This window comes from Myotis daubentonii, chromosome 4 (assembly GCF_963259705.1).
Source record: "Myotis daubentonii chromosome 4, mMyoDau2.1, whole genome shotgun sequence".
Lineage (NCBI taxonomy): Eukaryota > Metazoa > Chordata > Mammalia > Chiroptera > Vespertilionidae > Myotis > Myotis daubentonii.
In genome coordinates, this window is record NC_081843.1 from 56862276 (window position 1) to 56888145 (window position 25870).

A 25870-nucleotide genomic window follows, 5' to 3' on the forward strand; every position below is an offset into this window, starting at 1 on the left:
ATGTGAAGCAACAGGACTGTCATTCATTGCTGGTGGGAATACAAAAGGTTCTAGCCACTTTGGTGGTTTCTTTCTAAAGACACTCTTACCATTTGATCTGGCAATTGCGCTCCTTAGTTTTTACCCAACGGTGTTGAAACTTATACACACGAAGAACCTATACATGAATGTTTATAGAAACTTTATTCATAACTGTCAAAACCTGGCCACAACCAAGATGTCCTTTGGTAGGTGAATGAATAAATAAACTGATACATCCAGACAATAGAATATTATTCACCACTTAAATGAAATGATCTATCTATATATATAAAAAGCCAGTGACCAGAATGCTGTAATGACCAGAATGACCGGTCGCTATGATACCCACTGCAGCTATCAAACCATCTCGATCTAGGGGTGGGGTCAAGCCGGCCAACCTCCCATGGCCCCTCCTCCAGCCAGCACCACCCATGATTGGCCTCTCCCACCCCAATAGGGGGTGGGCAGGCTGGCCAACCTCCTGCAGCCCCTCCACCCAGCCAGCCCCACCCTCAATGGGCTCCCACCACCCTGATCAGCCCACAGCCCCTCCCCCCAGATTATCCCTCCCACCCCGATCTGGGGCAGGGCTGACCTGTCAACCACCTGCGGACCCTCCCCCCAGCCAGCCCCAAGCCCAATGGGCCCCCATCACCCCAATCGCCCGCCCCGCCCCCCCAGCCAGCTCTGCCCCTGATTGGCCCCTCCCACTCCAATCAGGGGCAGGACCGGCCGGCCAACCACCTTTAGCCCCTCCCCCAGGCCGCTGGCCCTCAATCAGTCCCCCCACTCCATCTAGGGGTGGGGCTGTGGCTGGCCCAGCACCCACAGCCCCTCCCCACAGCCAGCCTCACCTACAAAGGGCCCCCACCACCCCAATTGGCTCACTGCCCCTCCCCCCAACCAGCTCCACCTCCAATCATCCCCCACCCCATGCAGGGGCGGGGCCAGCTGGCCCACCACCCACAGCCCCTCCCCATGGCCGGCCCCACCCCCAATTGGCCCCCACCCACCCAAATCAGAGGCAGGGCCTGCCGGCCAACCTCCCACTATCTCCTCCTCCCAACAGGCTGGGCCCTGATCCACCCTGATTGAGGCCGGGCCAGCCGGACCCCACTGGTGCACAAATTCGTACACTGGGCCTCTAGTCAAGTCATAAAATGACATGGAACCTTAAATGCATATTACTAAGTGAAAGAAGTCAATCTGAAAAGGCTACATACTATGATTCCAACTCTAAGATATTCTGGAAGAGTTCAGTCACACAGACCAATTCTGGCTCTATCATTTAGCCAGCTACTTGCCTCAAGTCAAGTGACTTAATCTCTCTTCTTTTCTTAAATTACTCACCCATGAAAGATGACTAAAGGGTGCCTCCCTCATGGGGTTTATCTGAGATAAAGAAAATAATGCATCCAAATTGATTAGCACAGTGTCAGGCAGAAAGCAAGCCCTTGCCAACTCTCTCATGTCTGAGAAGCATCCTTCAATACACTCTAAGAGATACAAAGAAGAAAAAGCATAAAAGTGCCCTCCAGGAGTCCTAATCTAGTAGAAACTATGGAAAGGTACTGACATTAGTTCACAATAAATTTTGTCATAATTATAAATGTGACTTAATCAGGAGTTAAAGGCCTTAAAAGGGAATTTCCGTTGTAATTTATTGTAAGAATAGAAACCTTCAAACACCAGGGCAAGTACAAAGACTGTCTCAGATATTTTCTGACCACATAGTCTTCTGCAGAGCTAAAATCCTGGTATTAGTCAGCTTTATAGCTTTGATGAACATCACAAACAGGAAGCCACCAACTGCTGTGTCAGTGCTATATTTGGTGCTGGTTTGCCCTTACTTAGAGAACCCTATTCCGTATTGATCCTCCTACCTCAGAAATGATATAACTACCCTTGGGGAAGTGAAAATATACAGAGCTATGTGAGCTAAGCTTAGCTCCAGGATTTATGGCTGCAAGATATGAAATGCTAAGTAGGCAAGAAAGCTCAAGAACATATTTTCATCAAAAAGACATAGAGACTTGCAGTCCCTGCTACACAAATAACTCCCTAACAACCATACTGAAAATATGACCACACAAAAAAGACAATGTATCTGAGTTGTTAATATGATTAAAAATATTGACACCCTTGACCCACTAGAACAGGGATGGGCAAACTTTTTGACTCGAGGGCCACAATGGGTTCTTAAACTGGACCGGAGGGCCAGAACAAAAGCATGGATGGAGTGTTTGTGTGAACTAATATAAATTCAAAGTAAACATCATTACATAAAAGGGTACGGTCTTTTTTTTTTTTTTTAGTTTTATTCATTTCAAACGGGCCGGATCCGGCCCGCAGGCTGTAGTTTGCCCACGGCTGCACTAGAACCTCCTACAAGCTTCACTGGACAGAGTAGTAATCAGTGCAAGGGAGATTATTAAGGATAAGACATTAACTTTATCCCAAACCAACTACCATAATTACACTTTTAACACTGATGAAACTTTCTTGGTGTGATTCAAAAGATTATTTAGAGTGATGTTCTGACTTAGTTACATGAATTATTTTTAAGCATCACATGGCAGAAGCGTATTAAAGGTAGAATTTTTACTGAATTCAATGAGTAAACCAGTTGTAAAGAGTCACTATCATGACTTCTAAAGCAACACAATTTAATGCAGTGTCTAATCAAGACCTTTTAAAAGTTCTAATTAGATATGGCATTAAATTGTATCAAAATTAAAACAAATTTTTAAAAACTTATTTAAATGACATGACACCATATCTGACATTTTATGTTATGCTGTCACTTTTTAGAAGCAAAGAAGAGAATAATGGCATATTTGTCTTGCATCATAATTCAAATAATGTAATTTTTAATCCAAAATTGCTCCAGTGGCAAATTTCCATTTTTGCAGAAAACCCATTTGTACAGAGTATCTATGGTCCAAAATCATTGTTTAAAAACAAACTATTAAACATTGTCTTTCTGGGTTTTGACATTTAGAGTCAAAGTCTATACAAGCATAAAAGACATTTGTAGTTGCAGAATGAAATGTAAATGTTAACTTGACCATGTGAAAGCCAATGTGCAACTGATAGGTGGAGGAGGTAGAAATAGAAAAGGAAAAGTGAGAAAAAAAAGGAGGGGTCCTACTACTTAAATGTACTCGTTTTACAAAGCAAGGAATCAAAAAAGTCTGACCCCCCCCCCCCGAAATGAGTTTATGTTATTATTTAAAAATTACAAAGGCTTAGAAAAACTAAAAATAATATTAATATCAAACTTTAGCATAGGAGATGGGGATGGGAGAGTAATGGAAGTGAGTTATTACCTCACCTTTCATAAAAGGAATTCTATAGGTGTGGTTTATTGATTTATGGAAGAGTACAGGAATAGGCACATTATCTAAAGTTATCAAGGCAATCTTCAAAAATAATTTTTGAAGTAGCAGCTAAAAGATGTTGTCTTTAGGGAGAATAATTGGGAATGGAGAAATATGGGTGAGAAACTGTTACTTTTCACCAAAAACTCATCTGTACTATTTGATTATTTATCATATGCATGTGGTATTATGAAAGAACATCTTTTAAAAAAACTATATATGCATATTGGCATTATTTATTATATGTAGAGAGAAATGCAATAATAGGTAACTTTAAAAGACAACATTTACAGAAAATTTTCATCATAAGCCACAATACACTTAAAAAAACATTCTGAAAAGCTCAGTATTTTCTAATTTATTAATATTTCCCTGATAAAATATGTACATGACAGAAAACATTCCTTTTTAATAGTTGAAAACGATTCAGCAGTGTAATAGAGAAACAAAGAAGAGACTGCACTTCAGGCACAGCCAGGAGTACATGTGTGACATTGGAAAATTCTACCGGGGCCTTAGTTTCCACTGGATGAAAAGGTTAGGCAAAAAAGGCCTTGAAGGCTACTTCAGGCTTGACCTTATATATAGAAAAGCAACTCATTTCATGTAATTAGAATCAAAAATTTCAAAGATTGGAAAAGAGCTTAGAAGTCAATCTTTCAACCTCATTCTGCAGAAAGAAAAGTGAGGTCTCATAAAACTTCTAGAGCCGCAAGAGCTAAGGGTGGTGGAATCAGAAATAGAACCCATATTCCTAGACTCTCATGCTGCCATAACAAATACCATAGAACCAGAACACCTTTTCTGGAAGTTACAAGTTCAAGATCAGGGTATTGGCATGGTTGGGTTCTAGTGTGGACTCGCTTCTGGGCTTGCAGATGGTAGCCTTGTCACTGTGAGCTCATATGGTCTCTCCTTGGTGCACTTACATTGGAGAAAATCTATTTCTCTTCCTCTTCTTAAAAGGCCACCAATCATGTCAGATTAGGACCCCACCCTGTTACCTTGTTAACCTTAATTGCCTCCTAAAAGCCCCTTCTCTAAAAATAGTCACATTGGGGGCCGGGGCTTCAACATATGAATTTGGGAGGGAACACAGTTCAGTCCATAGCATCTTCTTTCATAAAATGTATGACACAACTTTTTGTTGTTGTTAATCCTTCCATTGATTTTCAGAGAGAATGGAAGGGAGGGGGAGAGACAGAGAGAAAGAAACATCGATGTGAGAGAGAAGCAATGATTGGTTGCTTTCCACACGCCCTAACCAGGGCCAGGGATCTGAGTCTGCAACCAATATACGTGCCCTTGGCCAGAATCAGACCCAGGGCCCTTTAATCCCATGGCCAACGCTCTATCCAATGAGCCAAACCAGCCAGGGCAGGATGACACAATCTGTACACATCTCTTCTCCCTGCCAACGTAACACAACATGTTATAATTTTCAATATGAGAAAATTATACTTGACTATAAAAAAGGAAACTATTTCACAGCTTGATATTGTTTCTCGTTTCTTAGTGATGACTTAAGGAGACTAATTGCATAAAGATTTGCATGTGATATAGTTTGCACTTTCTCTACATCGAAGTGTAAAATCAAAGACACAAACATAGAGGTGCTAAGTTATCCTGTGATAGCCTTCCATACACACTTATCGGTTGCTCTGACAATATCCCCAAGAGCAAAATATACCCATTAAAGATAATAGATTTCTAGGAAGAAAAATGTTTTGTACTTGGTTGAACATTTCCTTAGCAGTCCAGTTTTGTGAAATAAAACCCCAACTCTTCCTTTCAAATCAACAAAAGCAAACAATACAGTCAACATCTGGGTGAGGTAAGGGTTATATTTTCAGTTCAGAGTTGAGGAACTGAACTCTAATCATAAAAAGCATATGAAGTTATTGAAATACCCCAATAAGGAGCTGAGAATAGGAAACTTTGTTTTAGAGCAGGGGTGGGCAAACTTTTTGACTCGAGGGCCACAATGGGTTCTTAAACTGGACCGGAGGGCCGGAACAAAAGCATGGATGAAGTGTTTGTGTGAACTAATATAAATTCAAAGTAAACATCATTACATAAAAGGGTACGGTCTTTTTTTTCAATAGTTTTATTCATTTCAAACGGGCCGGATCCGGCCCGCGGGCTGTAGTTTGCCCACAGCTGTTTTAGAGGAAACTACTACTTAAATTACAGCATGTCTAGAAATGGGAAGGAATGCATAAAACCCATGAGGTTGCAGATAGTATAATTTGTTCACTAAAAAAGATAAAAAAATAAGAGAAAAGGCTGTGCACTATAGATCAAGTAGAAAATACTTTAGGCGAGGTTTTAGAGACAACTACAAGGAGGTTTATATGACTTCATACTCACAGGTCATGTGAGAGGAGATGGTGTAGTCATCCACTAAAACTCCTTTCCAGGGCCTCCCCACCCTCTTCCTACTCCCTCTGCAGAGTCAACCAGCCCCTCCTTGGCTCCCAGAGCACCGGAGTAAACACCTTTGCTGTAACCCTTACATATCGCCTGGCAGTGTTTTTCCCGGTGTGGTTCTCACACCATCTGCATCAAACTCACCTCCACTAGTCCCCAGCCCGCCCATCCCTGCATGCTTATTAAAAATGCAGATTCTTTGGCAGCTCTGTAGAGAACATCTCTTTGAGAATGAGCTCAGGAATCTGCATTTTATCCACCTGATTAAACGTATACTACATTTTGAAAATTGCTACTACATGTTAGCTATTAGCTTGTCTCTCACCAAACTGCGAGTGCCTTTGATGACAGGTGCTGTGATTTATCAGCCTCTTTATCAAATGACAAGCTTGAGTAGGTCCTTGATAAACACATGTTGACTGGGACCCTAAGGAGCACCTCCTAGTCAGCAGAAGGCAGGGAAGTGGAACTCACAGAATGACTGACCAAATCTAAAAACTGGCACTCAGTCCTCAAAGTCGAGATGAAATAAGCAAGAAATGATGTTGGGTTCCGATTGAGAACTGACTCAATACTTTGCAAACTGCTTTCGAAATATTTACTAATTTTGCTCTGTGGGAAACCACGTGAGGGCTAGCTGAGGCTCCAAGGAGTCCTGCCACTGCGTGCAGTGACTTAGGCAGGACACAGCAGTGGTACCAACGGATGCCAGTGAGGAGCAGCAGGGAAGAGGGTCAGCGAAGAAGCCAGGAAGTCCCTCACTTCTGGGGAGTGCCGAGAAGGATTTGCAGCTGAAATTTGAGGTTGAGTCGAAAACCACATGAGAAGCAAGGTGTCGAAATGAAGCCTCTCAGACTCACACAGGAAGCCACACACCAGAGGCTGACCCGGCCATCAAGCTGACTCCTCCCGTACATCTGCGCTTGGGAATGTACTCATCGCAAGTACAGATCAGGACTGGGAGCGACTTTTCCAGAAAGAAGAACATTGGGATGACAATTGGTCAGTGGAAACTAAAAGGGGAATACTGAGATCTTTGTTGAAAGCTGTGAAATCTTGCCTCTCACCTGAATAGGGAGGGCGTAGGGTTAGACTAGGCACCTTCTGTCTTGCTGTAAAAGAACCTTCAGGCTTGCAGAAGCAGAATATGTTACTTCCAAGGAGAAAAGCTACATGATATAATATAAATGCTAGTTTATATTATATGTCCAGTTTTTGTGGTCATGTTGATCAACCTAATTATCATACCAACTTTAAAAAGGATTTACATTTAAGTTTGGTTTCTGGGAAAAACATGCTTGAACTCATTGTTTTTATTTGTTGGAAGTCCTGCAGGTAGAAAATGTTTAGTCTTTTACAAAAGTCAATGTGTCAGCCTCAGGTACATTCTGTCTATGCTGAGGCTTAAATTCAGAGAGCAGCTAAGCGCTGGTGAGCAGTTCAGAATGGAAATAACAGGAGAGGTGTCTCTCACATCTAAGTAGCTAAGAGCACCTGGAGAGAGAAAGCTACCCAACCTTGCCTTCTGATAGCCTGGCATTTCCTCCTATGTCTCTATTCTGCTCCCGCTCATAATTCCATCATAGTTATTCCAAAATATCTTCATAAGTCCCTGACCCCATTGCTCTCCTTATCACTTTTACATGATGACTCTTCACTTTGTAGATCACAGAGGAAATAAGGTGCCAGTGATAAGAGCTTCTTCACTTTCCTGCTTGCACTGGGCCCCCACCCAGAAAAGAAACTTATTCACACCCATCCTCCTCTCATAAACATCACGTACACACATCTGTCTTACAATGTTTGCCCCAGTATTTGCTTGTGAGACATCCCAATCAGTCTGCAGGGCACAGAGCAAATCCCGCTTCTCGCCCCTCTGCTTCCCAATACATAAATGTTCTATAAGTGTTCATGGAAGGAAGCAGACATGAGAAAGGCAGAGGTATTTGCCACATGTTTGAGAATGTTTAACATTCAAGGTGAATGGTGGGATAGTGCTAATTCAAGGAAACATTTAATATAAGTTTAAAACCAATGAGACCACTTTAGCCTACCTACATAGGCACTTACCTATGGCTTCATCAAACCATGGGTAAGAATAAGATCATGAGCCTCATTTAATGATTTTATTTTTAACTAGAGTCCTGTTGCACGAAGAGATTCGTGCAATAGGCCTTCCCTTCCCTTGGCTGCTGGCACCGGTTTTCCTCCGGCACCCGGGACCCAGGCCTTTGCTCTGGCTGGGCTCCGGCCGGAGCCGCCCTGGAGCCCTCAGGCTTTGCTGCTCAGCAGGCCCCGGGGTTTTGAGGCCTCGCTGCTCAGCCAATCTTGGGGCCATGAGGCCTCGCTGCTCTGCCAGCCCTGGGGCCGTGATGCCTCGCTGCCCTGCCTGGCGCCAGGGCGTGTGGACTCACTGCTCTGCCTGGCACCGGGGCCATGTGACCTCGCTGCTCTGCCTGGTGCCAGGGTGTGAGGCCTCACTGCTATGCCTGGTGCCGGGGCCATGAGGCCTCGCTGTTCTGCCTGGCGCCAGGGTGTGAGGCCTCGCTGCTATGCCCACCCCGGGCCATGAGGCCTCGCTGCTCCGCCTGGCGCCGGGGTGTCCTCACTGCTCTGGCCCCAGGCCGTCAGACTTCACTCCACTGCTTGGAACCTAGTTTGCAAATTAACCATCATCTTTGTTGGCGGTTATTTTGCATATTGTGCTGATTAGCCAATGGGAGGCATAGGGAAGGTATGGTCAATTACCATGTTTGTCTATTATTAGGTAAGATTGTGGTAAAATTCATATAACATAAAATTAGCCATCTTAACCAATTTTTAAAATTTTGAATTACTTTTTGCTATGTTTTTTTCTCTATCTTTTTTATTGAATTCATTGGGGGAAACATTGGTTAATAAAATTTAGATAGGTTTCAGGTGTACAGTTTTATAATACATCTTCTGTATATTGTATTGTGTGTTCACCACCCAAGTCGTCTCCTTCGGTCACCATTTACCACCCCCCCCCGACCCACCACACACATAAGAAAACACACACCTTAACCATTTTTAAGCTGAGTCGTGTTAAATGTGTTCACATTGTTATAAGCCCACCACTTTTAATGATATAAAACGAGGTTATATCCTCCTTTTGTAAAAAGGACAAATAAAGGCGTTCGAAAGATTTGCCTTAGGAAGGCTAGGCTTGTGCCTAAAGCACATGCAGTGACTAGGCAGGCCGCCTGAAGGAGGCACCACTGATTACCAGGCAGCAGCTTCTGGGGCTGAAGGCAAGACTGGGCTGAAGTCACAGTAATTGAAGGGTGTTTTCTTCCAAAGGACTCGAGCCGCAGACGACATTTCTGGTGCTAAACATCCCCTGGGCTTGACACCTGCCAACGATGATAGCCAGTCAACTTTAGGCCTGGCCCTGATTAACCAACAAACTAGATACTGAGTGATTATTGAGAAGCAATTCAGATCCAAAATGTACCAGTAAGTAAACAGCACCTCATCCCACCTCTTACCCCCCAAAATGCATCTTTATCCAGCCCTGAACTCTCTGGACTGGACCATCTGGCAATCTTCCACAGCAGGCGAGTAAGTAAGAGACAAGAAATTTGAACGTATTGACAGTATCTGAAGCCAGGCAGTTAATAGGGTCCTTGCACCAATTCTAACATAATCATTTCGCAGCACAGGGTCAATACCCGCCTAGAACCAGGGCAGAGTGTTTTACGTAACAACACAAAGCTTCAACTGCCACCAGAAGGACTTAGAAAAGAAGTCAAAATACATTTTCCACAGCTACTTATTGAGGCTCTCCTATGGACCAGCTGTGTGTTAAACAGTATAACATGAATATTAGCACAGTTGCTCCCAAATTTCAGAAATAAATCTTTCAAACTATGAAAAATCTGATCAAAAGTTATATAACAAAAAATAGTTATATAACCATGAAGGAAAAATGATAATATTTGCTTCTTCAAAACTTGTAGAGAATACAAACTGACAGAAAATATTACAATGGACTATAAAGGGAATGTCCTAGAAAGAAAGAAACTGGAATATTTGAAACGATTATTCAGAATTGGATGATGATAATTTTCACAATTATTTGATTACTTTTCTTGGTCTGGAATTTATTTTGACAGTAAGAAACAGAATGTGCCAACCTCTTATAAGCAAATAGTGGTGTTTACTAGAAAGATAGATGGATAGTTTATTGAACCCAAAGGGTAGGAAACACACCTGTGCAGTGCCAGGGAAGGAAACACGGAATTGGGAGTTAGGAATTGTGATTACTCTACAATTGCGCTGGAAAGTAAGATGCTCCCATTTCCACTTCTCTGTTTGCCTCCTTTATTCTTTTCCTCTGCAGACAGGCTTTCTCTGCCTGGGGATGGCCCAAATATGCAACCCCCTCTCCCACCAAAGCCCTGTTATTCTCACCCCTCACATTCACTAGGGAAGCACTAAAGCTTCTGAGACCTAATTTCAAATTCCCACGTGGAGAAATTGATGAGGATAGCTTAGGCCAAGTATTCACTCGCAGGTGTCTATGTTTTCCAGAAGGCTCTATTTCCTGTGACGCCAGATATAGTACTATATTTTAATGTTCTACCCATAGGATTGCAGCAACTTGATTCATCAGCAACCAAGTGAAGTTACAGAAATGTGAAGCAAGAACATTCTGTGCCAAATGCTTAAATTAACAGATCAATATTGTTGGTTTTCATCCCATCCACCAAAAAGCATGTGCAGTTTTTCTTAAGTGAAGAGTTGCAAGCATATCCTTAGGATATTCACTTTGTACTATGCTTCTTTTTTCACAGGAGATAAACTCATCTTTACTTACTGGAAAAAGCAGTCTGTGTGGTTGTTCTCATCATCAGCGTGGGAGCTGCTCTATGAAAGGCTAAGCATTTATCGACTTCAAGACTGTTGCAACACACAGACAGAGAGCATAAACCAGCATTTCTCACCACAGATGCTTTGTCTTAGAGACTGGGAGCTGTGCTTGGTAACAAATGCTGGAAGGCACTGAGGTATCAATTACTAACTATTTACGGACAATGCCATCTTTAGAAAGGAATAACACAATGATAAAAACAGTTGATTCTGTTGCAGGAGTCAAGTATTTCCATACTCTCTTTAGCAAGCCTTTATAATCTATATTTAATCATGACTTTCTTTGGGGATTCTTGCCTAGGGACAAGCTTAAACCATTAATTAAATCACTGCATCTGTGATGCTGGAGTTGTTCCTTCCTTGTCTATAATATACACTTGTCTACTGGTCTGAATGAGGAGAACGGGAGGCAGAACCCAGACTGTGCCGCCTCATCTTGGGTTGAATTGTCCCCCTCCCCCCAATTCATATATCGAAGTCCTAACCCCAGTATCTCCAAGTGTGACCGTATCTGAAGACAGGGCCTTTAAAGAGGCGATTACGCTAAAATGAGACCACTAGAGTGGGCCCTGATCCAGGATGACTGATGTTCGTATAGTAAGAAGACATTTGGACACGCAAAGGGAAGTTTGAGCGCCAGGGATACTAAGCACAGAGAAGAGATCATGTGAGGACCCAGTGAGAAGATGGCCGTCTGCAAGCCAAGGAGAGAGGCCTCAGAGGAAACAAACCTGTCAGCACCTTGTTCTTGGGCTCTCAGCCTCCTGAACTGTGAGAAGCTAAATTTCTGTTGGTTAAGCCAGCCAATCTGAAATATTCTATTATGGCAGCCATAGCAAATTAATATGCTCCCCTGGGAGAGATTTTAATAGCAGAGGATCCCCTAATACTTTTCTTCAGGTGACCCATTCACAAGTTTAACTGAACGTGAGCTCATTTAAGAGCAGTTCCCACAGTGCACGGCTGCCTTCCCTCATGGCAACAATTAGCTGGGACATGTAGCAATTGCCTCCTTTCTAAGGGAGTTTTACACAGTCCCAAGACTGCCTACTGTCATACACATAATTGCTCCCCCCATTTACAACATCGCCCTGACTTCTGCAAGCATTTGAGCCGCTGCGATGGTCTGCTCAGAGCCAGGTGCTGAAGTCAGGATGCCTCCATGACGGGGGCAGAGGCGTGGCTCAGACAGCCCTGAGACTCGGCAGCAGCACGCCCACCACTCATGTTTCCTCCAAAGCCAATGACATTGATTTTTTTTTTTAATGGATAGACCTCCCAGGACAAAACAAAGTTGCAGAATCAAAGAAGCAATAATTTTTCTCTGGCCATTGTAATTGTTAAAGTGAAGTCACCTTGTGAACAAACCAGATTATGAAACATGGGGAAATCCTCCCCTTTTCCACTTGCTTATTTAAACATTTGTTATCAAAGGAAGGAAAGCTGATTATGAGTCCAAAGGGGGATACTGTGGCTTAGTACAAATCAGGGGTTTAAGTTGTTGCAGGACTTTTTGGTGAAGAGTTGAAAAGATTAATTTCCTCCACGTTGGGGTTGGTTCAAAGGTTGTTCTTTGCTGGTTTGTGATGCCCCCAGCACTGTATTTCCTTGGTCCGTGGTTAATTTATAGAAGTTGAAAATAATCAGGAAAGGCCTCCAGAGATAGTCTGTGAGCCCTGTGACCCTTATTACTCCCCTGGCCAAGGAGAGTCCCCCAGGACAAAAGCCAAAATGTGCGAGGGATGCCAGGGCTGCACAGAGCTCAAAAGCAGAGATCTCTCTCGTTCTGTGTCTCTCCCTAACCTCTCTCCCTCTCCCTCTCATTTTCTCCCCCACTCACTCCACTCTCATTCATTCACTCTCTCTTGCTAGAGCAGATCGAAAAGATTTTCAATTAGGCAGTCCCCAACAATAAGAGTTCAAGGTGGGGCTGCTTTTGGAGGAGGCTCAGGACTTGGGACTCACATTAGAATCTCCAGGCACAGGCACTGGTTAGCAAAAGACTTGGAAGCAAATAGCATCTCAGCATTGATCTGTGCTCCCCCATAAACTAAGGATGCAAAAGATTCATGTGTTCACATGACCAAATGTTAATTCAGGACCCTTCCTGGACAGAAGCTAAATGCACACTTCCCACCAAACACACACACCCAGCAACAACAGCCCCTCCCACGTACACACAAGAACCACCACGCTCACACACCACAACAACCAGCACATACACCACCAACCGCCACACCCACACACATCATCAGCCACTACTCACCCACATGCATGTCGATAACAAACACCATCCACACACAACGCATCCCACACACAGTTTCACAAGAGGCACTTTACAAAAATGCAGCCCTCATAAATGAGTTAGAGGGAATATGAAAAACAAGAACCCTCAACAACATCATCTCTATTCTCTATTCTTCTCGTTGTTTCAGAGTCTCTACCTCTGCATTACACTAACCCAGATTTTAACATTGACTTTGGAAGGGAAATGTTTAGTACCTTGGATAGGAACCATTTGTTCTATCTTCCCCAAAATGTTTGTCTGGAGTCTCCTGATTCTGTCACTTTAGGCAAGAGGGTTTGCTCAGTGTGTCTTAAAAAACAAAGGCACAGCTACATTTTATAACCCGGTACCAGACCACATTCTCTCGTCATGTCTGCCTCCTTGCCCAAAAGCAATGAATGCTCCTTTACTAATGGAAAAAAATTCTGCGTAAGGTAATCGGGTCACTTTAGAAGGGTGTGGATTATGTGCGTTTTAGGGCATGAGGGGTGTGCTTAGTTTTTCAGAAATAAAAATTGGACATATCACCCTCCTCTAATTTGGAAAGAGATTATTCAAAAGCAGTCAGCTCATGATAACACTAAGCCCAATGTACTTGAGCCTTGTTTTGTTTGTTTTTTTCCCTTCTGCTGCCTACTCTTTCTCATTTTCACTGTTCATTATCTTCTTTGTCAGTGTGTAGACAGAAAGGTCATGGTGACATATAAGTCAATCCCTTTCATTTTATCTTTGTGGCTCTGCAAAAGATTTGGAAGAGGAATAAGCTGAAACCTAAGGATCACCTGAGGATTTTAATTACTTCTGTGCTCTCTGCCCCCCAATTTGTACCATTTAATTGAGTTTTTTTGCATGAGATAAATGTGTCTTTATCTCTCCATCCTTGCCTCAGTACAAGACATGCCTCAAACAAGCAATTTGGCAAATGAAAGTAATCAATAAGAGCCACTGCAAAGGGCTTGTTAACCCAAACTATGATGTCTGTACCACATTCCTCTGCCAACTTCTAGGTCATCCACACCAAAAGGTTGCTAAGCTCCATATCCTCTGGAAGGATTTGACATAAAAGCGAATTGCATGCAAATTGGGTGTATGACTCTGTAATGCTATAACTGCACAGAAAACTGTTGTCATCTCTGGCCACTGATAAACTCTACTTGGCATAAAGAAAGACACCTAAAATGTATGGACTTCAGTAAGCCCATCTTCAAAAGATTCATTGCCCAAATTCATAGTGAATGACTGACTGTGAGTTGTACATAAGGGCTATTCAAGCTGTTCAAGAATTTTAACATTCCATTGTTTGAGAATGATTAATAATTAATTCATGACTAATACAATCAGTATAATTAATGAATGGTTAATACAATAATTACTATATGACACACTGTATAAAATGTAAATAGATAGGTTGAATGGGCATTAATGTTAATGGAGGACAGTTTGCACTTATGTAATTAGACAATTCATTGTTGGGTGCATAATCAATTGGGATGTATTGCATAGAATGTATTGACTGCTAATTAACTTTAATGATACTTATTCCATTGTTTAAATAGAAAGTATGAAAACTAATCACTGCAGAATTTCCTGAAGCTCTATTCTTTGTTTCAATCAATATTTGCTTTCTCTACAGCGTAATACTTCAGAAATTATCTCAAGCTTGACCAAGAATATTGGCTCTGATTCACCACAATTTAAAAAAAAACCAACAAATTGTTATAATTTCCAAAATGTTGTCCCTCATTTCTGAGTAATTGTTGTTGTTTGTGGTATAATGACTCCACTCTAAAAGGCATGGGGAAAGTAGCTAATCTTTTCCCTGTCTTTGGATATCATCAGGAGTTAAAATGCAAAGTTCCTGGGAGTTCAGGGTTTAGGAATATGTGGAAGGGAGCTGTGCTTTTTCTAAGAATATGTTCTGATTCTGATGATTCTAGCTACAAACTGTGTAGGGAATGTTTCACAGCTTTAAATGAACAGACTTACTCACTAGATCAATGTCTGAAATCAGATTTTTATCCACTCACAGTAATGATTTAATGTACATGAACAGCCACTGGTTAGATGTATCAAAAATTAATGCTAGTGGGCCAAAGAGCAGTTTTATGCAAATAAAAAAAACACCTGACATTGCCATTTTAGTTATTTCTCACTAAGGAGAAAGAATAATAAAAACAATGACTAATGTTAGTTGAGCCTTTTCTAAGTCCCAGACACTACTATCACAATTGCTTTATATGGATTACGTCACTGAGTCTTCAAACAACTCCATGTTGTAAAATTGAGACATATTAGAGGTCAAGTAACATGTTCTAGGTCACACAATTATTAAGAGGCAGACTAGATCTGAACTGAAGCATTCTTACTCCAGATCCCCTTTTTTAAACTAGTAAGTTACATAGCCTGCAAACTCACTTACACATCAGAATTCTACATAGCCATGCCTAAAACTTTTCTGGATTACCAACAAAAGGACAAATTCTTATCATACCATTACACAGTTTTCCTTCCCTCCACACTTCAACATTCAAAAAAGCACAGGTGATATACATCACCTTCTGAATTTCCTAACTCTTCTCACATCTAGAGCACAGTTCTTTATTTTTCTGTACTAATTGGAAAACAGCATATACAAGAGTACATAGGATCATGGTGCAAAATAAAGAACCAAGTCACACTCACAAGCAAATTCACATTGGGATAGAGTTAACCAATTTCCAACAAATAAGATAGTGTCCTTTAAATTTTTCAACAAATTTAACTCATCAGCTTGTAAAAACCAAATCAGCTTGGGAATGAAAGTGAAGTAACTCTGGCTTGGTCAAGGAAATGAAAAGGAAAATGGAGTCAGGAGTTTATAGTCTTATTTTCTTTCCCCTCAGGTGACTCATATCACTTCAACCTTATCGCAACATACCTGTACACACCCAGTCCGTTCATCATCCTATGCCCAACACGAAACCTTTTTTTTTTAACTTATGTTTTTACTGATTTCAGAGGAAGAGAGAGAGAGAGAGAGAGAGAGAGAGAGAGAGAGAGAGAGAGAGAGAGAGAGAGAGAAACATCAACAATGAGAGAGAATCATTGATCGGCTGTCTCCTGCACTTCCCCCACTGGGGATCGAGCCTGACACTTGGGCATGTGCCTTTCCTGGGAATTGAATGGTGACCTCCTGATTCATGGGTCAATGCTCAATCATTGAGCCACACTGGCTGTGCTTAAACCTTTTTCAATGAAACACCAAGGACCTATAACACAATTCTCCCTCAAAACCAACAAGCCATTGTTTGCTATTAATTTCAAATCTCCCAAAGTGTAATTTTCCCCATTAATTCATTTAAAATTGATCGTTGGAAAGCTATGACTTAGCTATTCTTCATCCTTGATATTGGAGTTCTACAGCTACTTTTCCCAAATTCTAACTAATTAGTATCCACCTACAAGTATACCCTTCAAATGAACATACTATCAAATTTATGTTTTTATAAATTCTTCAGTTTTTCTATTAGACTTCGATGGTGTCTGATATCTTTCAAAGTATCTTCTCACTCAAAAGCTACTAACCCATATCACCATAATATAAGTGTGGGGATCTTCAATTTTCCTCATAATAAAAATATTTGACACCTTTGAAAAGCACATAAGCTATTGATGAGTTAAATTTGTTGAATATTTTAAAGGACACTATCTTATTTGTTGGAAATTGGTTAACTCTATCATAGTGTGAATTTGCTTGTGAGTGTGAAAGTAGCTAACACACACATTTTCAGTATACATCAATTTGCTTTGTGCAGAATAGCAAATTGAATAGCAATATAGTAGTTTTAATAACACCAAATAACAGCAGCATTGATGGGCATTTAATGTCTTTGTTACTCAGCTAGTTTGTTGTTACTTAATAAGAAAAATTATGTAAACATCAAGTACTTCTAGCTTGAAAGTTGATTTTATTTGTCCTTCCCTTTAAAAATCTTAAATAGGCAGCATATATCTCTTGGAAAGTGTTGTTTCCTTTTAATACAACAATTCTTCTTTGAGTGTGTGGTCAGGCAATAATAAGCTTATAGTTTTGTAGGTAAAAAACCTGATCACACATGAAATACTTTTCACATTTTCTCTTGTTCATATGTCTCCATGGTTAAGATGTATAGATATTTTTAAAGACTTGGAAATACCTGAATACTAACATAAGAACAGTGAATCCAATGCCCTAACCCAGTGGTCGGCAAACTCATTAGTCAACAGAGCTAAATATCAACAGTACAATGACTGAAATTTCTTTTGAGAGCCAAATTTTTTAAACTTAAACTATATAGGTAGGTATATTGTTATTAACTTAATTAGGATACTCCTAAGGCTTAGGAAGACCCACACTCAAGGGGCCAGAGAGCCGCATGTGGCTCGAGAGATGCAGTTTGCCAACCACAGCCCTAACCGGTTTGGCTCAGTGGATACAGCGTCGGCCTGAGGACTCAAGGGTCCCAGGTTCAATTCCGGTCAAGGGCATGTACCTTGGTTGTGGGCACATACCCAGTAGGTAGTGTGCAGGAGACAGCTGATCGATGTTTCTCTCTCATCGATGTTTCTAACTCTCTATTCCTCTCCCTTCCTCTATGCAAAAATTAATAAAATATATTTTTTAAAAAGAACAATGAATCCAACAGCAATAAATGATATTGTACCATTTATATGTGTCCATGTTGAATCAAATTAGCCAGCTTTAGATTGCAGGGCAAGGATAGACTAACCAGTTTATTGCAAGCATTTATTCAACCTTTGAAACTATACCTTGTCATAGGTTGCTCCAGGGAAAGACTGAGGAAATGTTTTGTAGGATGTACTTATTTTTCAACACTATGCCTAGTGTCCTGAAAATAACCCTTTTGAAAAAATACTTCTGCAATTTTGGTCTTCCCCCCGCCCCGCCTCCCCCCTGCTTTACAAATATGGTAACTTGATAGTTCAGTAGGGTTCTTCACAATATGTTCCAGGAGTACGTAGTTATTTGAAGCTTTATGAGATTAATATAAATACATTCTAAAGACTCTGCCAATTGTATATGCTTAAAAGTTGTTCCACATGGTTTTTTTGTTTGTTTGGTTTTTCTTGATAAGTTCATCGAGGTCCAGTGTCCCAGGATAGGGTAAAAGATCAATGAAAGCATTAGGGGCTAAGGCTTAAGTAAGGTGAAATTATCTGGCATGCTGTACACCTGCCCTGCTTCCACCGATTACAGGATTTCCCTCTGGGAGGTTTCCACACAAGAGTCTCAGTTAGAAGAGTCTATTAAAAACAAAGCTTTCTAGACAGGTGGGGTTTGGGATGTTGTTTTGGTTTTTTTTTTGCAAGAATATTACATTCAAAACAACCACAGCAAGACTTTCAATAAATAAGTTTATAATATTTCTGATGTTCAAAATAAATGTCAGAATCATCCATTTTTCATTCAGAGGATTCAATTTTCAACCTACTATGTAAGCACACATCAAGCTAGGAAAAGAAATCTATGCACAGCATGACCTACTTTTGGTGTACTGAATTTTTTCTTAAAAAGAATTAAAAACTGTCATTAAAAATCCAGACAGTGCTGCATTAATACAATGAATGCAAAAGCATATTTCAATATAAATAAGAATGAGCTGTATTTTTTCAAGAGATTCTACAAGCAATAATTTTAGGTATATTTTTCTGTTATATATACTACTATAAACACTATTAGACTATTTAAATTTACACTCATATCCTCAGTTGCCTGTTCTCGCACATAATTCTTTTTGTAAAGGAAAGAAAAACCTTTATTAAGGTAGGTTCAATTTTGATACTATGATTATTCATATTCTCATACTATTATGTTTTTCATTTAGACATGCTCAGAGATACCCTTGCCTCTATATTAGAATTTTATTTTTATTACCTAATTCTTCTGCTTTTATTACAAAATGCACTCTAAGTTGTTTAAAATTCTTTTCCTAACACGCACAAGAACTCTATGACATATGCATATAGCCCATTTTATAGTGGAGGATGCGGAGGCTCATAAATAGTAAAGAACCTGCCTAGAGCTCAATAACTAGAAAGGGGAAGAGAACCCAGTTCTGTTTGGCTTTATACTTCTGCTCTTTCCACTACATCAGGTAACAAGTCACATATGCTTCATATAGTTGTAAGCATCAGAGATTATATAATTTTTGGCCTATTTTTGACATTCAGTAAATGACACCTACTTATTGTCATCATCATTCTTTTTTATAGTGTCACTTAGCTATGAGCATTCCTTTGCCAGAGAAACACCCTCTAACAGGTCATTTTCAACCCAAGCATATGCTTTTTGTGCCTCTGCCTTCTCTCTGTTACCCTACACAATCCATTGCATAATTGAAATATTCCTCATTTTCTCCTCCACATACACAAGTTCAGGATAGTAGTAGAACAGTAGAAAGAACACTGGCTTGTGAGTCGACTAGAACCCCATTTGACTCTCAGCACAGACCACTTCACAGCTAAGTAACTGTGGGCAAGTTACTTAACTTCTCTGAGATGAAGATCTTTTCATCTGTAAAGCAAATAATGATGCCTATCTTATAGGGTTTGTAGATTAGAAACAATGCATGCACATAGTAGGTACTCAGTAAATAGTTTTTCTCATTATCATTTTCATAATTATAACCTATGCTTCAGTTAAATCAGACCAAATACCCACCCCCAATACTGTCTGTGCTTTGCAATTCTTTCCCCATCGCATTGTCACCCAGTTCATTCTTCTTCTTCAATCTTAGTTCAAAAGTCACTTCCATCAGACTTTCCTAGGTCCTACTACAAGAAGAGATCGTTCCTTTATCTGAACTGCTGTAGCACTTGGAACTTGCTTATTAGGCCACTGTATATTGTATCACAATATGTTTATTTTTGCCTATGTTTGTTATTAAGCTGTAAGAACCTTGATTGCATGGACAATATCTTAAACTTCTCTGTTTTCTCCATAGCACTTAGCTCAGTACCCGGCACTCAATAAATGGATGAATAAATCACATATATAAATAAAGTTTTTATGAAATCTGTATTCTTTCTTTAATAGTTTCAAATCTCTTAATTTAAAATGTGTAGAAACTCTTAATAGTTTTCAGAATATGATCTATTTCTAAAGTGATTAAATAAAAAATTATGCTCCTTGACCCTCCCTTAGAAAACATCCCTCCCATGATGGCTATGACTATGTGGAATTTCCAGAGGAGCCTTAGGCACACTGAGGTACATGTAGACATGTGGCCTGAAACAAAGAGAATGGGAAGACTGGAAGAAACCAAGATTATATATATATATATATAAATGATTTATTATAAGGAATGTACTCACATGATTAGGAAGGCTGAGAAGTCCCACAACCTGCGATCTGCAAGCTGAAGTCCCAGGAGAGCCGATTGGTGTAGTTCCATTCCCAGTCTGAAGGCCTGAGAAGCAGCTAGTGCTCTGCTTGCCAAGCTCTCCCAGGAGCATCCATGATGATGTAGGTCCAGTCTGAGAGCAACAGAACATTGATGTCCTAGTTCAGTTACCCAGACAGAGAGGGAGAGGGAGAGGGAAAAGGGGGGCGGGGGGAGAGAGAAAGAGAGAATTCTTCCTTCTACATTAGGGAAGACAATCTGCTTTACTTATCCTACAGATTCAAATGCTAATCTCACCCAGAAACAATCACAGACACACCTTGAAATCATGTTCAGCCAAATAACTGGGCACGCCATGATCCAGTTGAGTTGACACATAAAATTAACCATCGCAACTCTCAAGTTTAAAAGGATGTGATCTTGGCAAAAAATAAAAATAAAAAAATTCAGCAACCTAAACCAGAGTAATATCTCATTCATCTGCTGCAGGCGAATCATTAAAGACAGGCCCTGAGCCGAGGGAGAAGTAGGCACTGAAACCACACTCTGCCCACCAAGCTTTACCAAGTTGGCCTGGGGCAGCCTCCACCTGGGGGAAGGTGCCTCTTTTTAATTCGCTGAGTAGTTGTGGGCCAGGAGAAGAAAGATGCATTTGATGTGAACCCCTGGAAGGAATTTACCTGCTGAGATGGACTTCCTAGGGTCAATCGAGGACCCAAATTTTATGAATAATAAGTCTCGCGGCCATTTGCTAACAGGGGGTCCTCACATTGAACTCTGGGCTTCCCACATTATTTCCCTGCCTATTTACACTGTTGAGTCAACAACTGCAGGGAAACTCTCTGAGACCTGCCCACTTATCCAATAGTATATTGTATATTTATTTGTCCAATAGTATATTTATATGTATGATTGCTGTCTTAAAGTATTTTTATAGAACATTCCAAACATATACTGAAATAGAGAGTATTATATAATAGCTCTCAACATACCCATTAATCAGCTTCATCAATGACCTACCCAATTTTATTTTATCTATACCCCCATAGTATAGATTTCAAGGGAAGAGAGAAAATAGAAAAAGTAAAAAGAACCCCAAAGCCGCTGGAATGATAAATAAAAATATTATTTTTCAATCTGTTACTTGGTCTGGTACTCATCACATATTCTGAGTTCTTATGGCAGATCAAGCTTCTAGACTTCAGATCCCTCATTTGTAAAATAAAGGGAACTAAATGGTCTCTAAATCACCTTTGACAGGAATTCTATGAGTTTATTGGGAAAAGCCTAAGAAAGCACAGGAGGGATCTTATTGAAATAGCATTTGCTTGTTGGCATATTTCCATTTCTGGTTTAATTAATTTTAAAACATTTTATATCTTCCGGAAAAAAAATAATAACTTCCAAAATGAGAAAGACCCCTGCTCAGCATTTCTCTGTTGGGCAGTAGATACTCTATAGGAAAAATAAATCTTTTCTCATTCACATATTTTTGATTCCAGAAAGGAAGGGAGAGAGAGAGAGAGAGAGAGAGAGAGAGAGAGAAACATCAATGATGAGAGAGAATCATTGATTGGCTGTACGCCCCACACTGGGGATCCAGCCCACAACCGGGCATGTGCTCTGACTGGGAATCAAACCATGACCTCCTGGTTGATAGGTCGACATTCAACCACTGAGCCACACCCCCAGCCCAGAGGTAAGCATTTTAAAATTTTCCCCAGCAGAGACTTTGCCTTCTGCAAAGAATAAGATTGGCTTAGCTTCTGTGGAAATTACTTGTCTCCTCTTAAACACACGTGCCTTTATTTTAAGCTCCTCTTGTTGGAAATGTTCACTTGCTTTAGAGACAAATCTCAGAATAATACTTCTTTTTAAAAAAAATTCAGCTATATTTAGGAATCTCATGGCTTTAAAGTCTGACATGATTCTTAAATGCTATCAGGTGAAAATATATTTGTAGAATTGCAACTAGGAATTTACTTTTATTGATCAGAATAAATTGGTAGGGGGCAAATGGCCTCAAGCAACACAGAGATAGCTACTTCAGCTATGAATCTCCCACTTGCTACCTACTCTCCCACTGTGTCAGAAGGCAAGATACCTAGACAATTAAATAACCCACTTCCCCCCATTAGAGTCTCCTCCACAAGAAGATTCACGCGCTGGAAAGTTTGGTCATTTGAAAGACACTATTACCGGCAAGATGACAACACCTCGGTTCTTCTCTTCTTGAAGGAAAGATTTCAATCAAGAGACAAAGTGTAGCAAAGTGAGAACTTATTGGCCACAGCAAAAATATACTTACAACCATGAAACAAGGAAGGTACATGGAAGAAGTAAAGGAGAGCCTAGGCTGGGCTGCTCTGGCTCACTGGGAAGTTAGAGAAAAGGGGGTTAGCCTGGGATGAGCTGCCACCCCCTGATGGCAAGTCTGCCCCCTGGTTGCAAGTCTCGTGTGGTCCCTTAGAGGGAAGAAAGAATGGTGTGGGTGTGTTCCTCCAGGGGAGAGAGTGGCTGGGTCCTTCATCCTGAGCGTATTTATCTCTCTCTGGTGGAAATCTTTGGGGAGGTCTCAATAGAATATTCATCAGCTTTCCAGGTGTGCTCTTTCAGGGTTCTGGTCACTCCTGATTGGTCAGTGCCAGGGCAGGGGGTCATTAGCCAATGCAGCTGGTCCTGAAGCAGCCATGGCGTCACTTATCTGGTTTTGCTGCTTTTCTGGGCCTGGAGCTGAAATACAACTGAGGCCTAGATGCTATCTTTGGGAGGAAAAGGTCAGGGGGTCTAAACCGCATGACCAGCAACATGGACAGCCAGGGGTCCAAACCACATGATCAGTGATATGGTAGGTTACCCTGGGGGTGAGGTTCTTGTTTTCCCAGTTTTGCCCCTTGCTAGGCCTCTGGGGCTTTCTGCCCTGGTGAGTTTCGGTACCTGGCCCATCGTTCTTGCTCTGCTCAGGTCTGTCTAACTGCCTATAGCAGTACCTTCTCTGATTTCACGGAATCTGTATTTATCTAAATTTCTGGTTGCAGAGATTCATAGGCTCTTCCTAAGATAACTGGACAATATAGATCTGAACACCTTAAAAGTAGGCATAGCCTTTGTGACATCTGAGATGGCTCTAAATGATCCTAACCACCTGGTATTCACTCCTTTGTGTAGTCCCCGCCCACAATGAATCATGGATGTGAGGCCGTATTAGCATTGTTTTGCTGCTGTAACAAACCACTACAGAGCTAGTGGCTTAAAACAACACAGATCTATTATCTTACTGGTTTGGAGATCAGAAGCTCAAAATAGATCACACCCAGCTAATATCCAGGTGTCAGCAGTAAGCTCTAAGGGAGAATCTCTTTCCTCACCTTTTCCATATTCTAGAACAGTGGTTCTCAACCTTGGCTGCACATTAGAATCACCTGGGAATCTTTTTAAAATCCTGATTTCTGGGCCTCATCCTCCGGAAATTCTGTTTCTTTGTTACTTATGTTGTGGCCCCTCCCCATAACAAAGAAATAGAATTTCCAGAGGATGAGGCCCAGAAATCAGGATTTTAAAAAGATTCCCAGGTGATTCTAATGTGCAGCCAAGGTTGAGAACCACTGTTCTAGAGGCTGCCTACATTCCTTGGCTCAGGCCACCTCACCAATCACATCACTCCAATATCTGCTTCTGTAGAGACATCACCTTCTCTGATTCTAAATCTCTTGCCTCCTTGTTTTACTCATAAGGACCCCTGTGATTACATTGGACCCAACTGGATAATCCAAATAATCTACTCATTTCAAAATCCTAACTTAATAATGTCTGCAGTGACATTCCTTTTGCCAGGAAAGATAACATCTTCACTAGTTCCGTTTTCTTAGGTCATCTTTAAGGGATCATTATTCTGCTTACCACAATGACCAACAGAAAATGGTAGAAATAACAGTATGTGATTTCCTTTGTGTGGTAAAAGGCATTGCAACTTCGGTCAGGCTTCCTAAGTGTTCTGCACTGGGGAAGTCAGCTGCCATGTGTGCGGAGACTCAGCCCTGTAGAGAGATCCAGGTGGAGAAGAACAAAGCCTTCCTATCCACAACAAGCACAAACCACCAGCCATGTGCATGAGCCACCAGGGAGTAGGCCAGGCCTTCAGATGATTACAACCTCAGCCAACAACCGACTACAACCACATGCGAGACCCTGCCTAGCCACTCCTGGATCCCTGACCCAATAAGAAAGAACTATTTTCACTTGATGCCACTAAATTTCAGGGTGGCATATGTGCAGCATTGTAACGAATACAACTTTGATCCACTCCTAGAAATGGAGGTCAGCTGTATGTGAAAATAATTCTGAGGAAAGAACCAGTTATACTGTACAAAGAAGTTACATAGGCACAAAAAGTTCTGAATAGAGAAGCTCATTAGAGTTGTGTGTTAGTGAAACATCAAAACCAACTTAAGTATTCAGCTATGGAGGACTGATAAATAAAGTAAAACACACCCATATAATGGATGAGTGTGTGTCCTGTTGTAGATCATAAAAAGCATGTTGCAGAGGAGTAGCTTTCAAAATGTTTCTGGTTAGAACCTTTTAAGTAAAATTTTAAGAGAAGCTTCACAATAAAAGCAGTCTTTTTTTAAAAATAATTTTTAAGTTGATTTTGAGAGAGAGAGAGAGAGAGAGAGAGAGAGAGAGAGAGAGATTGATTTGCTTCCCCATTTATTCATGCATTCATTGATTGTTTCTTGTATGTGCCCTGTCTGGGGATCAAATCCACAACCTTGGCTTATTGAGAAGATGCTTTAACCAACTGAGCTGCTCCGGCAGGGCTAAAGTAGAGGCTAAAGTAGAGTCTTTCATGTCAATGCTCAGGTTGAGGTAGGTGCAGCTTCCCAGAGCCAGGCCCTAGCATTGGCGTACACCGAGGATTCTGGGAGCACAATTTGAAAGCCACTATTTAAGAGGATCACTACTGACATATGAATCAATATGCTAGTGAAAAGAGAAGATCTCTTTTTAGTAATACACTTGCCTACCTCTCCACCCTCACCTTGGATTCTCCACCCTGGTCATCTGTGCTCTGGCCTCTGGTTTCTCAGCTCTCGGCTCAAATGTTACTTCCTCAGTTAAAACTTACTTGCTGCTCCTTTCCTCTCCTCATACTAGCTCAGATGGGATTCGATTCCCTTGTTTGATGTCTTCACACCCTCTGTACATTTTCCCCTACTATTTATCACCATCATTTCATTATTTTATTGATGCCTTTCTCCCACACGAGGCTGCTAATTTCAAAGTGATTTAAAAAAATAAATATAATTAATATGTATTCGTTTGCTAGGACTTCCACAAGAAACTGCCTACCAGCTGAATCTAAAGTGAAGCATCTTGTAGTACCAGAATGTAAGGAAGTGCTAAAACATAAACAACAACAAAAGGACAAGGTTATGTCAAAGGGACACAGAAAGCTACCTGAAAGAGCTCCAAAT

At 40.9% G+C, this 25870-nt stretch overlaps 1 long non-coding RNA gene across 2 annotated transcripts in view; it reads right to left on the reverse strand.

Moving 5' to 3' along the window:
* The window catches only part of LOC132233379 (uncharacterized), a 111563-nt gene extending 90358 nt beyond the window's left edge, over positions 1-21205 (reverse strand). For both annotated transcript variants that reach the window (XR_009452610.1, XR_009452609.1), the window contains exon 1: positions 20365-21205. This is a non-coding gene — a long non-coding RNA (uncharacterized LOC132233379). The remainder of the gene's footprint in view (positions 1-20364) is intronic.
* Positions 21206-25870: the final 4665 nt, after the last annotated feature.